Here is a 16,420-nt window from a genome sequence, read left to right as displayed (position 1 = left end):
GGATAAATAAATTTTTTACCTATAAGGAAAATCATAATTTTCATCAGTTGCAACTATGTAACTAGTAAGAAAGTTTTCCTATATATTTTTTTAGTTAGAACACAAATATTTTCTTGTACTTCCTGTTGTTTCCATTCAGAAAGAATAAAAATACCTTTGAATTTGGATTTCACTTTGACTAAAACTTTGTAAACAAAGGATACATATTGTGTTATGAAAATTTGTAAGACATCCTTAAAAAATGATACCATTCCATTTACATTATTAAGAAATCCAATGAACAAAAAAAGGTAAATTAAAAAAAAAATAATACTATTTATGTAATCCTCCCGTATTTCCCTGAGATGTTTAGCAACCCCACTTTGTTCCTACCTTGAACTTAAATTCCATATTTATATTAAGAGTTGTTAAAAATATGACTTATAAACTATATTTGTAGTTTGCAATCTGTACAGGCTTTTTTAATTTGAAAAGAATTTGTTATCATTATTCCTAAATTTTTGAGGGATGAACATTTAAGTATAAAGTAATCACTATTGCATGAGCTTATGAAAGATGATGAGTAACACGAAGGATTTGTTTTAGAATTAGTGGGGTATGTTCTAGCTAGACTCAGAGTAGAAGTGACGATATTTCATATGGAAGTATTTACTCTTCATGTCTTTACTAGATACAGAGTGGGATTTGTGTTAATGTATTTCCTCTCACGGATTTGGATAACCTAATATTTCATTATGTCAACTAAACCACTACTAATGGTTATCCTTTAATAAAAAACAAATAAAATTATTTTTTTAACGATTTTTTATTTAATTTAATACAAATTTTATAGATGAAAACAAAATAAAAATATCAAGGAAATCTCAATTTTACGAGTAATGAAGGTCTGAAATTACTTTTAAAAATAAAATATAATATACAGATTTAGAATAGATGAAAAATAGTTTTTTATTTTTGTCTATGGTTTGTCTTTATTCTATGTCAATAAAAAAACAAATTGTAAAGGGTTTTTCGGAAGTTCTCATCTATTTCTTTTGTCCTAATATAGCTTTCCTACTATCTATTTATATTGGTGCTTCAAAAGTACTTCCTAAGCAGGATTTATTTATTTTATTTCTAGGTTGCTACATAACGTGTAAAAGGGGTTGTGTGATAGGTAAGTGGCATAATAAACTTGCACAGCATTTCAAAGTTGAAATATTGTTTATAATGTACCTGAAAATTAAATTGTTTATGCTAATCCTTAAAAATGTATAATTTTTTTTGGTTTTTTTGAATGTATTCTATCTTTCAGCCTTTAGTTTTGAAAAAAATTAACAAAAACTTGAAAAGTTATTTTTGGGATAATCGTCAAGCTATTGTTTCCATTCAAAGTAATCTAACAAAACTAGATAAACTTTTTTTGGAAAGTTTACAGAGTCGGCCCCCAAAACTTGCAGTAACATAACTAAATTACAACAAACGTAATTTTAATGCAATCAAGAAACGACACACAAAACCAATTTGTAATATGTTTAAATAGTACTTATATATTGCTTTATTTGTTATTCAATATGTCTTCCTTCACAAGAAATAACAGTCTCGACGCTAATTGGGAGATCTTCACAATGAAGACCGTCCCCATTGCGTACCACGTTGTCATGACTGCAAATACAAATTAGTATGACAAATGCGTAAGACATTCTTCTATAACTTGAAACTGCAAAGTCCAAGTGGCTGTGTTAAGGATGGATACAGGCCACAATTAGGGAGGCCAGAAGTGAGCTTGTTCCTTATAAATTTCTATTTATTTTTCTCTGTATTAGGCTTTAAAGGATTTCAGATATTGAATGTAATCCGAATGGCCAACGGTCATTACAGCCTTCTCGGCACTGACACTGGCGTGGAGCATATCACAAACGCGTTGCATTTTTTTTGTTGCTCCGACATTTTACAGTTAGATACATGAGATAAAACAAAACTTATTTATTTTTTATTAGCTGTCGTTTGGTGGCGTATTACAATCTTGTCATTAAATGCTACGGAAAGTATGAAGGTTTCCACACTGTATAAGCAAGTCAAAAAAGCATGCTCTCAATTAATTTGACAAAAAATCTAATGAAGGACCATTTTAAAAGGAATCTTTTTTCGTAAATAAATTTTATTTCAAAATTCCAAATTAATAATTATAAAAAGTCAAAAAGCTATAAGACTTAATTAAAAGAGTTTGTATTAAAACTAAATATCTCAATTTTACATTTTATACTTTTTAAACAACGATTATTTTAATGCACTTATCCAGCAAAAATTTTATCCCTTTTAAAAGCTTCTTTTTATGATTTTTTGTCATTTTCTGAAATATTTCATAAATAAATTATACTTTAATGCTGAAGTAAACCTTTTCTGGAAAAAAAGTAAGGGAAATGTGTCATAAAATATTAGATTACGTGGTCCATGTATGGATCCTTATATTTTTAGTCTATTAGACCTTAAATTGTTGATCGGACTTTCAAATGTATTATATTGTTGAAATATAATATACAAAGACAGAAGTTTTTTTATATTTTAAGTTATTCCAATACACTCTCTTTATATTTTAATTTGATTTTATTCTTCAAACTAACTGATACTCATAAAATTGATTGAATATTAAATATTTAGCTTTATTTTGTATACATTTTATATGAAAGCATTATATTGTCAATACATTGTGTTGGAATAAATAATTCCCCCATTTTTTCATCTATACGTAAGCGAAATAAACACATTTAAAATATGAATAATTGATTTGTTTTCCTCAAAAGAGTAGATGATATAATTTTAGATTGGATTTATTTCAGCAGATTAAATTAATTGATTTTAATTTTTTGTAGCAAATATTATTTGAGATTAAGGTTTAAATTTTTTAAAGGTCTAACTCATAAATATTTTATTACTTACCAATTTACTTTTAGTATAATATTAACATTCAGTGACTTATTCCTAAATTTAATATGAAAAAAATACGGAAATTCTTTTGGTGATTTACTGATTTTTCTTATTCAAAAGTAGACTTTTCATTTCTTTAAAAGTTTTAAAATAGAAAAATAAAATAATAAACTATTTACATATAAATAAAATACTGAAGGATTCATATTTAAAAACTTTTTTACTTTTAAAAATTTATAGTTTTGCTGATTTGTGTTGTATAAAAAGTTCAGATCACACAATTTTATATATTACTGTTTGGTTATCAACTTACTACGTTTCTATTGGTAATATTATAATTTTACATAAGTACAATCTAACATTATAAATATATATATATAATTTTCATTACTATTAATGTTCTTGTTTATGTTGACCTCGCAAGTACCTATGAATTATAAAATGTTAAGGAATTTATTTAATAGCATTAAGTATAGTTACAATCTTAACCCCTACTAATATCTTTAGAAGTAACATATGAACATTAATAAAAGAAACATATTTCTGCAAATTATTACAATATATAGAGGGTGGATGTATCAATGGATATCCCACCAAAAATTCTTAACATAAAATATTCTAATTTCTTCCATTTTTAGTTACTTTATTTATAAAATACTTTCATGAAAAGAAAGTAGGCTCTATATATTTGATACATTAATTCATCTGCCCAAAATTACCATTTAATTTACTGTGTATTTGTTGATTCTGGCCTTGATGGAAGATCTGTATTTGATATTTGATAATGAGATGGGATGAAAAAACACTTTTTATTATATAGGTACATTAATGTGTTGTCTAAAATATTGTTATTAAAAACTTGTAATTGAGTCTCAACGCAACGGTGTTTATTTATATTTTAGTATTTAATTTCTTATTAGGTAAAAACTGACATATTTTATCATTTACTTGCGTTTTTTTTTTCTGTCCAAAAAAGACCAGTCCTATCCTTTAAAGAACTAACACTTCTATCGTTATATTTAAGTAAAAATAATTACTTCTTAGTCTATTATATAAATATAATTTACTATTAATAAAAAACCCGGAATATCAAGTTGAGTAAAAAGTAAACTTATGAATTCTAATTAATTCACAATGGTTTCCATAAACGTTATTTTTTCTGTTGTATAAGGGTAATCCGAGAGAGTGAACTTGTAGAGACAAGAATATTCATTCTTACATTTAATACTTATGTCAATTAATTACATCATATTATAAAACCATTTATATATTTGTATTTTTAACCGCAGAAAAATCTTTAGAACCTACTTATAATTAATATTCTCGGTGAAATTATATTTTTAAAGATATATTAAATATATAAGGACTAGATGTTTTATGATCAATTTGATAACAATACCGATGCAATTTGATTTTGCCACATTTGTATCCAGACATATGTATCTGAACATTTGTATCCATGACATATATAACCACGATATTTGTATCCATGAGATTTTTACCAAATCTCATATATCTTAGCTCAGTTAGCTCACAATTTATTATATGTATAAGTAAGAAAATTGTATATGAACACATTCAGATCTTGTATACTATGTAATTACAGTTAGTACTAATGATTTCACACCACATATTTATTTTTTAATTAATTTTGTATTTTACATATAATCAGCCAAAAGTGATGGATATTCTTTATTGTCCGTATTGTCATTGTATTTTGACCATATTTTTGACATTTTTCTTTACTTGCCCCTTTTCCTTGCTCTTCTTGATGACCCCTCAATCCCATCGTAATTTATTTGAACGCTAGATATTTCATCCCTCCACTTTTGTCATGCCAGCCCATTTTCATCCCTTATGTAGGCTATTACAGACCAATAAAAATATGCAATTTGAGAAAATATAATAAATAAAAAATGTGGATTCAAAAGTCGCACTTATTTACTGTGAGTACAAATGTAATGGATATAAATGTTTCACATATTTAATGTGGATACAAATGTCGCAGATACAAATGTCCGGATACAATTTTGGCAGAATCATTTAATTTTATATAAAGAAGATGCCTATCGATAAAATTCAATTCATTCCGTAATTGGAATAAAGTTAGATATAAATGTCTTTATTTACCTTATGATCTACCAACTAAACTGAAATAATGAATTACACTTTATGTATTCAATGCCACATTATTTCCAAAAACGTAAAGCAAAAAGCATTGTAGACATACATGTCAGATGAAGTTCCATTCAGCTGAAAAATTTGTAATACCTCTAAGTTAATATGAAGTTGACCCTATTCCTTACACTAAATCAACCTTCTGTTCTGTATAAGCTAACATTTGTTCCCTATCAGGTTGAATCTACGTAATTTAGTTTTATCTAATAATTTTAGTTATTTTAATAACTTATACTATCAATTTATTTTGAAAACTTTGCAGAAAAGTTTCTAAATAGTTTATAATTCAGATGCAAAAATAAGAAGTACGTATGCTACACTATAAAACAAAAACACAATTTAGCTTATTTCTTTAGGACAGAAATGATAATATAATAAAAACTTGACCACCACACTGCTTAAGTTATAATACAAACAAATTGTACTCAAAACTCTTCAAGACTTCCTTAACCTTAATCTATAAGCAAATATATAGCTAAAAGTGTAAATAAATGGGAGGGGGGAAAGTCAACATCTTTAGGTTAAACCATACATATATATGTACCAGTACGACATGAAAAAAAGGCTAACCTATCTTTTTGAACACACATTCCAAATGTAAAGTTTGATTTGATATGAATAAGCTCAATTTATGTGTATAAGTTTATTGAAAACAAATGATTAATCACCAAATTTTAAATCTTGAAAAATTCATCTCTTAAGTATGAAAAAAAATTCGGAGTTTTTTTTTACTTCTTTTATAAGGAGTTTTGCATTTGAAATATTGTTTTTTCTTACTATCCAGCATTTTTTTTATCGTTTTTTTATTCTATTAGACATTTCTTTGATGTTTAAATCAATTTAATTTATATTTATATGCAAGTATATTTGTGCTAAGTTAGAAAAAAAAAGATCTTTTCTTAAACCAGACGCTTTTGATAATCTAAATTCATTTTCTACTAAAATACAGTGACTATATACATGAGTGAACTTTTGGCCGATTTACAATTTTCCTAAAGTCAATGTGCTTAATAAATATTTTTTTGAACAGACAATTTGGGAAATTTTACCAAACAATAATATTTAACATTTTGGAATATGTGAGTGCATATTTTAATTCAATTTAAAATGGTAGTAAAACAAATATGTATTAATCATATAATATATATGACACAAAGGTAAATTAATTAGTTTTATATTGCAAAAAATATTTTTTTAGTAATTATATACATTAAATACAACAACGGAGTATGAAGCTCGAATGTAATTCGAATCTTTACCTTTACATTACTTTAATTAATAAATAAACACAATACCGATTCGAATAGGGGAAGTGATAGTTAGTTTTCTGTTATGAATTAATTATCATTTACGAGCATAATATCAGTTAAGAGCTGTGATTTACACTTTGTTATTATCCATAATGTGTAAAAAATAGAGGATCAAGGCTGTAGTGAAGCAAGCCTCTGAGAAGATTCATGGAGCCACTAAAAGTTTCAGTCGTAGGAGAGCATGAAAAAATTAATGGCGTAATAAAAAAATAACTTTAAAGCACAGTTCAGTTGGAACAATTTGGATCGGCAAAGAAAGATGAAAACTATGGTCTTTATCTCTTCATGAAGTTTGTTTTTTCTACAAAGAGTATTAAATAGTGGGCATGACGTAGTTACTCAAGGGACTTTCATCCACAGAGCTGTAGTGTATCTTGGCTTGTAAATTATGTGCCTGATATTATGCTTGTTTGTCAATCCATGAGTATTTTCAATATGAATGGTCCATCATGTCGAATGATAATTAATTGATGCCGGATATTTTTTTTCCATATGAGTTGCTGTCGTGTTTGTTTATTATATAATTTATTTAAAGTACTACAGGCTTAAATATAATATCTTTATTTGAATAATATACTACTGTGTTGTGTTTATATAGTGATCATTAATTAATATAATTACGTAGAAAAATATTTTTTAACAAAATAATACAAATTAGTTTACCATAACATATAGATGATATGAACAATACATAGCTATTCCTCATATTACTAATTTAAATTGAATTAAGATATACAATCTCATATACTAAGTGGTCCATTAAAATCTAAATACTTTGAGTTATAAAATTCAACCAGATATAATTCATTAATTAACAATAGAATTTCATAAAAAATAATACTATAAATAGATGTGTGTCTGAGCACTTCAATCAGGTTTCAAATATAATTGAATCTATATAAGAAAGGATGTTAACTACTCAGGAATTTAATAACAATGACATCTGCTCAGAGAAAGAAAATTTATTTTTCAGATTACCAATTCCAAAAAAACGGGCCAGCTAAAAAATTTGAAGGATTTATATCACTATATAAATGTATTCCCTTAACTAAAAGTGACCAAGTATCTAACTTACACACTTTGAGTTTAAGATAATAATTTTTCAAAAGCGTCTGAGCAAGGTTGCTCCATGATTTTGATGATCCATTTCTACATATTGTCAGATATTTTAGTCTTGAAGAAACTTGACTAGTATTGTGAAACTATAATAACCCCATGGGTTTCATTACATTCCTTTATGGAAAAGGTACTGCTAATGAATATTTTATTCTAAGAAAAATATCAATAGATAAACTAGCGTTTGTAGCTAAAGCTCAGCGCGTTATATATATAAGTATCTTTTTTTTTTAACCATAGCCAGTTATTTTTCAGATGTGAAAGAGTTTTGTAGATCGAATCTATATTCCCTTTTAGAAATATGACAATACATAGAAAATTTACTGTCTTATTAAATAAAGCATATAATTGTACTTAATTTAAATCAATAAAATATAATCAGAAATTATTTGAAAAATATTTTGAAGGAAAATATAAAAGATATGAAATTTTAAAAGTTTAGTCTTTATTTAACATCATGCAATTTACTCGGATCTCATAAAAGAAGGAAACAAAGAATTACCGGGTCATCTCATTTTTCCGATAAGATGATTCAGTTTTTTTATAGTCTTACGCTTGGAAAATAAACTTGATACGTAGTCTAAAATGGTAGAAGCACCTTCAACTCTTTGTCAATAAAATCTTCTAGTCGTGATGCCCTTATTATTGAGCCCATTGTTCGGCTGAAGTAAAATTTAGACATTACTATAACGATAACTACGTCTGCTTTTAGGCAGGGCCGATTTATTGGTGGCATAGCGCACATTCAAATAAAAGATGAAAGAAGAACTCTGGGTAAGCTAAGTAGTTGACAAGAAAAAAGATTTAAAATTGTTAATTCAAGACGAAAGAGTTAAAGTATGGGTTAAAAAAATCATGTAGTATCTGTTTTTGTTAATTTAATAGTTTTTTAGAATTTTATGTCACTACTTTTTACATTTTATTTAAACTAATTATAATTTGTAAATACATCCTTCAATTAAAATTTGGGCCTATACGGATTTATATATTAATAAAGCAAATTTTGTCTACATATAAGGCTATAAAAATAACAACAAGTTTGTGTAGCTTAAGCTCAGGGTGTCGTATAAAAAAAAGTGGATTATTATGTTCATAAATCAAAGTTTGTTCGTCTGTCTGTTGTCGACGCTTAATAACTCCGAACAATGTGGGATACTCTTGCAATTACTAAGATAAATCAAATACATTCTGATTCAATTATTTAATATGAATTATGTTAATTCATATTACTCCCATTTTGAAAGATCTAATTTTGGTTTATTTTCATTAAATTGAATTAATTATGATTCCTTGCATGATGTGGATGTTATTTAAACGGAAATAAAATTATAATATTAAATTTCTTGTGTTTTAGTTGACCCCTTTTTAATTTAGATTGTTTGTCCTACTTCCTCATATATTTTTGTGGCTTTGTTTGTCCCTTTAGATATTGAATAAAACCTGTGAACACATAAAAATATTTTTTAATATCAAAGGTTACAATGAATCCGGTAGAAGCTTATATACTACTTTATTAAAAGTAAAAGTTATGTAAGTTCCCATTTTTATAAATAATAAAGAGTAACTTATTCAAAATTTCGTCGAAATAAGCTCCAAAACCAAATTCTATATTATTTAAACAATGTGATATTGGCTAAGAACTAAGAAGGAAACTCATATTATACGATCACCTTTATTATGAATTATGCTCTACTTAGGAAGAAACTTTGTAATAATACCAACATTTTTGCAACCAAGACATAAAAAGATGCCAAGAGTAAATATGTGCCCAATGGATCCAAGGAGTATTATACATCCAGTAAAATGGTAGGTATTTTGAGAGTGAATGAGTTATGATTTCTTAGCCGATCATTATTTCCTTACCACTCTGTAATCTTTATAAAGTATTTATAATAATATAATTGAATAAAATATCTATGATTTATTCGGGATTGTGTGTGTGTGTGTGTTTTTTTTTTTTTGTGATAGTGAATTGGTATACAGAGTGAAGACTAAAACATTAGAATGCTCTTCGAGTGTGTTTAGCCAAATTTCTAAAAGTCTGACAATTTTCTGAACATGGCCTTTAAAATTTTCTAATTTTTGAGTCTTCTTTCTGTAAGAGGTGATTAATTGAAGAAGAATGAAGGTTAATTATTGTTTTTAAAGTAGATGTTTGAGTCTGATGGAAATTAATAATCCATAAATCAATTTAAAAATATTCAGGGCGAGGAATCGAAAATAAAATACTCTTCGAGAGCGACTAGCTTCAATTCTAAAAGTCTGACAATTTTGTGCTTGGCACCATTCGAAAGAACAGACAAAAAGCTATAATTTAATGTTTGTTTTGTTTCTGTGCGCTCAAAAATGTTTGAGCAACAAGTAAAAAGGCAGTGGATGTACAATCTCCTTGCGCAAAAGTCAATCTCCGATAAAGAAGATTTTCACAGTGAACGCTGTACTGAACAGGAGAAATTATTGTTCCTTGGCTGAATCAAGTACTCAGGTCGAGGGAGCCTTCAGGACCAATCATTCAGCTCAGGTCATGGTCCTCGGCATCATGGCTTCTGACGGCAGCTAAATGTCTCCCTACTTCTTTAAGGTAACGAAAAGTCAACATGGACGATGACTACAAGGTCCTCAGTATCATGTCTTGCAATGGTTGAAGTGTACGTTTTTATGGGCAACCCTGTGTTAATCCCAAAAATACACATGGTACATACGTGCAAAATGATGCAGCATTTATGCAAGGAGAACATGCCCGCCTTCTGGCTTGCAAACTTCTGGCCTTGTCCTCACCAGACATACTCCCCTGGACTTTGCTGTTTGGTGCATATTGGAAGGCAAGACATACAAGACTTCTCACCCGATTGTCAATACCCTGACGACCGTAATCAAGGAGGAGTGGAACAACTTTTCCCCAGACTTAATCAAGTCCAGCTGTGCTTCTGTTTGTCCCCCTTTTGAAGCCATCATTCGAAATGTAGGGGGACATATTGACCATGTCCTCATCATGTACGTATGTAGAAGTTAACATAAAAATCATGATAAAAAGAAATGTCAAATTAATTTTTCTCCATCTAATACATGACAAATATTTGAAAATATATTTTTCTCAATTATTGGATTTTTATTCAAATTTCATTGATGAGTCGTGATACTAACGAATGTTAAATGTAGTTTTGAACGTTTATTTGAGTTATCACAATTTATTGGTGTGTAATAAATAATCTAACAATGTATTCTTTCATTACGATGATGCATTTTGCCTAAGTTATAATTTATTTATTTCATAGTATGTCAAGAACTGCAAACATAATTCCGACTCAATTTTGCAAAAAAAGTGTTATTTTCCAAAACATATTTTTATGAATTGGTATTGTTTGGGCGAAATATCCTTTCTACAAAAATTTCGGACAAGTTATTTTTCCAGATTATGATATGTTCTAGTGTTGCTAGCTTTACAAAAATAATATCATGTGCATAGTTGAAGCATATTTAAGGTCCTCCAAACTGCTTTTTAAAATCTTAGGAAGTGAAAAATAAATTGTATTACACAAAGATGTACGAGTAATTATTAAATGGTTTAGAAATAATCCTCTTAAATGATTTATTACAAGATTTCTCCGAGGAAATTCTGCTGTTTCACTTTGCATGTAAATTAAATTATTCACAAGTTAAGGACAGGAAACACTTTTTTTATAAGTCGGTACTTCATAATAAGCAATAGTTTCATATTCAAAACAAAATTATGGGAAATAGTTGTTTGTAATTATAGATAAAAATGCAGATTCTAAAATACCTATAATTTACACTGATAGACTTTATATATAGCAGAGAGGCCAAAATTACATTTTATAAATCTATATTTATTTTGCAAAACAACTTAACTAGAAACTCTCTCTGTACAAAATTATATTCTAATATTCAAGTTTTTTCTCTATATCAAATACAAATACTTCAATTTAATTATCTATTTAAAAAATAAATTTTAGATTAAAAAAAAATAAAATAAAAAATATTAAACTATGATTATTAAAAGTTATATAAAATTACGTAACTGAGGAATTTTTCCATAAAACTATATACTAACCAATAACCCGTTGTTTTCTTAATACAAAGGTAAATATATGTTTTATATCCCATAACGTTGTTAATGTTGAGTTTGGAACAAATAATTCAATTACATAAATCATCAGAAAAATTTGTTAAACACAATATAACTAAAATAACTTCAATTTCCATTCAAGCCTTTTTTTTCAAAAAAATAGTCTTAATTTTATTATCGTTTTAATTGAGAAAAATACAAATTTGATTAAAGAAAATGGTACCTTTTCACCACATGTTGATAATGGTTACAGAACCCCCCTTTCCCGACATTTTAACTCATAGGAAATTTACCCAGAGACATTTTAAAATAATCAGGAAAGTTTTACCCTCTTATGATTATTTCTTTCGAGCTAATTGAAGGCAAATATTTAAATAGTAAATGATAAAAAAGATTTATTATTCTAAGTGTTAAATAGAATTAATCGATTAACTTGAATGGACATTCAGTAGAGCTCAAAATCTCCCCATAAAGTAAAATCGAACGATATATCTCAATTTGATCTAAAGTTATGGTCGATTTTTTTGTTGCTTTGTGTTACCGTGACCTCTCAAAATTTAATAGTTTCCTAACCCAACCATATATAATCTTCTTACCAAGTTACATCAAAATCGATTGTAACTTTTGGAGAAATCCTGGTGGCTCACAAACAAAAAACACAAGAAAATAACCTTCATTTAACTTTGTTGGTGGACATAATTAATTAAGTCATAGATAAAGCGTACATATATCATAATTAGTAAATAAATTTATGATATAATTTCTCAAAATCGAACAAGCTTACAATTCTGTTGATAAACATACTTCCAAAAATATGACATTAAACAGTGTTGTTGTTTTTTTTTGCTGTTTTTTTTTTTTTTTTTTTTTACATTTTACACAGCGTTTAGGTTAGAAAAAAGAACAGTCTAGGTACCAAGTATCACTAGTGCATAAAAGAAAAAGAATAAACTGAAGATTTTTTGTAGAGTTAGAAATTTAAGTCATTTTAGGACTCGCAGTAGAACGGATGATCGATATTGTAGCAATTCTTTCGTATATCCTTACTAGATACGGAGTGGGATTAATATTAATTTACATCAACTCATTGCTAGTTCAAACGGATCTAATCAAACGTCATGGTAGCTAAGCTGCTCAGCTAACAAATTAAATACTTTGTTTGACATCATATATTCGATCTATGACTGAACATTCTAACATTACTATTAAAAAAAAAGAATATACCTTTTTTGACTGTAAATGATTAGTTTATTTATAAATTAGTAAAGTATTATAAAAAACAGATATTCGAAGACATATATCAATTTACTACATTCATCATTGGAGTGGATAAATAACAAGGTTGCATAAAAAAAATTGTTATAAACCTAAATAGTTGATATTACCACATTTTTTTTATTACTCAGAAACAAATGAGTTATCAAACACACACAAAAAAAAAACAATGAGAAACAATCACTTGATGATAGATTCAGAATTTATATAGAAATTATAACAAAAATATATAAGTCACAAAGTATTGTAGGGTTACTTTATTCTATGGGCTGTATTAACATTCCAAAGAAGTAACAAAGTGTTCATTTAAAAAAACTTCACTTCAAAAAAGACTTTTTCTTAGTATTTACCACACGGCGTTACCTCCCTAACAGCAAAATACTATAAGTATTTTGCTGTCAGATGTCAATTCCCTCCCCTCTCTTGATACGTCATGGATTTTTCATAATTTATTCTCTTTGAGAAATAAAAAAAGTTATAAGTTATTCTATACTTATGCTCCCCTTTTCAAAAGAACAGGACTATAATTTCTTGTTGATCCCCGTCAATTATATAATCATATAGAAATATAAATTTATAGCTACGCTTTTAATAGAATATTACTTAGCAATATTATAATACAGTACCGAATCTACTATGTAGATTTTAATATTAAGACATGTACATATATAGTTCAATATATATATGGTGATGAAATAATATGACAGTGGTAGTCTGGGAGTAAGCAGTTGGTATGATTGACTTATTTGAATAACTACCAGAAATTTTCGTGCTTTTCGTAAACAATATATGCATATAAACATGAATTATTATTTTTTTATTATAATTTTTTTTTAATGTTCCTTTAATTGGTTAGATGGAGTTGCACTGATTAAGTATAAGTAAACATTATTGTAATACAATTTAATTGTCTTAAACAAGTGAATAAATTGAAAATTGATTGCTGAAAGTCTATTCGAGTTATAATAAAACAATTGGGAGATAATTGAAGACATTTTACCATTACGAGGAGAAGGATTGTTCCTTTATATTCAAGTGATTCTATTTTAATTATATAATTATGAATTATAATTAGTATTCTCTCAGCTTTTGAGTACATGTTGTGGTTCCTTTTTATGGTTGCAGATTATAAATAAAAAAGAGGACAGTGAGCAACATAGCCAAAATACTTTATGTATTTACAGTTGTATGAGTCCAACTATTTCCCCAGTACTCTAGTAATGTGAATATTCATAAAAGTTTTGGATTATTTTTTAACATAGTCTATGGCATTAAATTAAAAATAAAGTTTTTAAATTTAGTGGTATTAAAAATGAGTAAAGTTTTGATAATAACTATTTGATGGCTTTTTAAATGGCTTTTATCATCGAAGTGGTTAATATTCTTAACTAATATAATAATATTGAAGTAGATATCAGCTTCATAAATATATTTTGTACTCTAAATACATGTTTGAGAGCTTTGTCTTTTTAAATTATACAACATTGCTTGGTGATTTGAATTAGATAACCTCCACCACTTTAACTGCAGAAAGCCTCAACTCCCAAGGGACATATGCATAGTCAATTCCCTTTAATCTTTTTTCCCTTTCAAACAAACAAACGATTAAATAAAACCTTTACAAAAAACGGAAGCTCTTTGATTTAATTTTATATTTGCTTTCCTTTAATATTTCAAAAAATAATATCATCTGAATGTAAAAAACACAATAAACAAATAAAATGGCAAGCTGGAGAAAATTCAATGTTGATAGTGGGCTGATAAAGTTTGCAACTCAATAATTTAATCCTTTTTTATGTTTATAAGTTTAGGGTTTATTATATCTAGTAGTTCACTTTTTATTATTTTCAATCTGAAATACTATTGGTGCAAAGTAACAGAGGTGGAGAACAGGACATTTTATCTTTGAACAGAGTAAGCTGAAACGGTGGAAAAGAGCAATGAAGATTCTAAATTTTCTGAAAACCAACAAAAATTGGGGCAAATTTTTTACCGCTGATGCCAATGTTAATAAACAGAACAGCAGCTACATCACAGCCAAACATTCAGAAAATGTACCAGCTTCTGTGAAACAATTCATCAGAACAAAAAATCCAGTGACCAGCAGAGACAAAGTTTTCCATATTGTGTGGAAGGAAATGAGGAGCTCAATACGGATGAGTATATCAAATTTCTGGATACGAAAATACTACATTTGGCCAGAGAAAAGTGTGGGACAACATTGTTTTCACTCAAGACGGAACTTTGTTTCATTGACTGCTAATACTAAGGCCTTCTTGAAAAACAACTTTCCGGACCTTTGGGGCCTCAAAATGTGGCCACCCTCATAAAAATATCTATAATTCTCAACAACAAATAACGAATTCATATTCAACGAGTCAAATATCACATTCCTCACATCAACTTTAGCATTTACAAGATCTAAGATGCAATGCCTTTTGCTTTTTGCCTGCTCATGATGATGAAATGACTAAATGATTAGAACTGTTGGTATTGATATTAGAATTGAAAAGGCTAAAAATAAAAGAGTCAGTTTTCATAAATTGTGTTATTAAATGGATAAATTTAATAGCTTTTCCAAAAGTATATAAAATGTGTAAGTATGATTATAACCCACAGAGTAGACTATTTCTTTAAAAAAAATACATTGTTTAAGGAAATGTATCATTTGATTATCAAATGGAAAAGAGCAAAAAAACAAAACAACATATACAGTTTACGAGGTAAAATCGTGGACTTTTTGAAAAGGAACAAATATGTTAAACTTTTGCTAGTATGAAAAAGAGTAAAATATTCAGATTTTATCACTGACTTTTTATACATATATCTTTCTATCCTTCAAAATGACTTATTTCGGCTACTACCATGGCCTGCAACTTAAGTCAAATTGCACGACAGTGTTTCTTGATGAAGGCTTTAAACAGAGCCATTTCAATCCTACTCAATGGAGGTCTTGAGGTCATTCAAATTTTGCGGAGAGGTAACTCAAGATTTTTTCTCGACTAAGTCTTTAAATGAGATTGTAAAGGGATGAACATCTGTGAACAGATACCAACAGTAGACCTACTATCCTTTTACTAAGGCAACTTTTTTTGGTCATTCTTCATCGGGTTGGCCCTGGTTTATTTGAACGTAGTTGCCGATGCCATTGTAAAAAGATGCCTTCACAAAATCCTTCACATACTTCCTTACAGTCTAATCACTGACATTGAGAGTCTCGGCATGCTGCCACATATATTTGGCCAGATTTTTGGTGATTGTGGTGTATATATATATAAAAATATTTATTTATACCTTAAAAAAGTAAAATTCAAAAACTTGACCTTATAGTTAAGACTTTAATTGTAAAAATATTTTTTTTCTTTTTTTAAAATTTGACCATTCCTAGTTTGAAGTAGAAACGGTAGAGATTTAATGATTCAGCAAATTATATTCCATCTATATTGATAAATTATTCTGATTAATCCTTTGTCGGCTCCTCAAATTGCAATTCTAGATCGCACATATTACTGATGATAATAAAAAAAATATGATAAATTATATTTAA

The 16,420-nt window shown here is 27.7% G+C and overlaps 1 protein-coding gene across 2 annotated transcripts in view; it reads left to right on the top strand.

Annotated features, from left to right (window-relative positions):
* LOC121129279 (neurotrimin) overlaps positions 1-16,420 on the top strand; it is a 242,623-nt gene that overhangs the window by 21,027 nt on the left and 205,176 nt on the right. Inside the window, exon 2 of one of the 2 annotated variants that reach the window (XM_071893309.1) lies at positions 1,121-1,156. The exons of the other annotated variant lie outside the window; for it this stretch is intronic. The gene's annotated coding sequence lies outside the window, so the exon portion shown is untranslated. The remainder of the gene's footprint in view (positions 1-1,120; positions 1,157-16,420) is intronic. 2 annotated transcript variants of the gene reach the window in all.

Source organism: Lepeophtheirus salmonis, chromosome 14, assembly GCF_016086655.4.
Source record: "Lepeophtheirus salmonis chromosome 14, UVic_Lsal_1.4, whole genome shotgun sequence".
Lineage (NCBI taxonomy): Eukaryota > Metazoa > Arthropoda > Copepoda > Siphonostomatoida > Caligidae > Lepeophtheirus > Lepeophtheirus salmonis.
Note: the sequence above shows the minus strand (reverse complement) of the source record. Positions and strands in the feature narration are given on the sequence as shown.